The sequence below is a fragment of the Phytophthora parasitica genome, assembly GCF_000247585.1.
Source record: "Phytophthora parasitica INRA-310 unplaced genomic scaffold supercont2.15, whole genome shotgun sequence".
NCBI lineage: Eukaryota > Oomycota > Peronosporomycetes > Peronosporales > Peronosporaceae > Phytophthora > Phytophthora nicotianae.
The window spans coordinates 260,484-261,621 of NW_008649001.1; positions in this window are offsets into that span (position 1 = coordinate 260,484).

The window sequence follows — 1,138 nt, forward strand, 5'->3', positions numbered from 1 at the left end:
AATAATTTGTTACTAAATCCCCGTGTATTACAGTGTTATCTACTGGAAAATCTCTCTGAACACAATGTTTTTGGTGTGCGCCGCGCCGTCAACAAAGTCTCTCGGATCAATGGCTATCTTGATCGCCTTTCTGGATGTTACTCGAGATAGGGCAACGTATAGCTGTCCGTGTGCAAACACAGGTGATTCCAGGTAGATACCTACGTGGTGTATTAACTGGCCTTGCGCCTTGTTAATCGTCATCGCAAACGCTGGTACTACCGGGAACTGCTTGCGTCGAAGGATAAACGGAAATTCTTTATCCTCGTCATCGCTCAGAAACACGATACGCGGCATAACACGCGTTGTCCACGTCGAGGGCCAGACATTATAGTCACGTCAATCCATTTCTCTCGCAAAGATACCACTCGCAGACTCGTTCCGTTGCACAAACCTTCGTCGCTATAAGATCGAGAATCATAACGATAGGAGTGCCAACTTTGAGAACCATCTTGTGAGGGGGCAATCCTGAGAAAATGAATGAGTTCAAAACCTCGGTCTCGAATAGGTTCTGAGCTCCGGGACCGTCGAGGCTGTCGTTGGAGAGATATTCTCGTGTCTCTCCAGACAATCGCTCAGCTACCTTTCGTTGATCCGACGAACGCTTGCATTGGGTTGGTGCCAAAATTGCACGATCCACAAAGTACTGATTTGGAAAGTCAGAATCACCCACCCCGGCGTAAATCGCACCGATCAGTGCGTTGATACTGCGAGTGCGCTGATCATCTTCAGGCTCGTCCAATTCGAGTTCACCTTCAGGATCCAATGGTGGAAGCAAATTGAAATTCGGGGCTTCGTACTCTGAATCATCAGAGGAATCTTGAATAGAAGTCGAGGAACCACCGGAGACTGAAGTAACGCACATGCTCTGCGGGATACAGATGTCGTTGTCGTAAATATCGCGATTCACCGGATAGCGACCCTCTCCAATTTGAAGTAAGAACTCCGAAAATTCGGCCAACTCCGCAGCATCATCTGGATCAAGCGCCGTTTTCACACGCATATTCTCTATCAAACGAAGCTCGCGAAAAGTTCGGTCAATAGCTTCGAAACACGCTCGATGTATCATCGGCGCCTCGTCCCAAATAATCAAACTGGC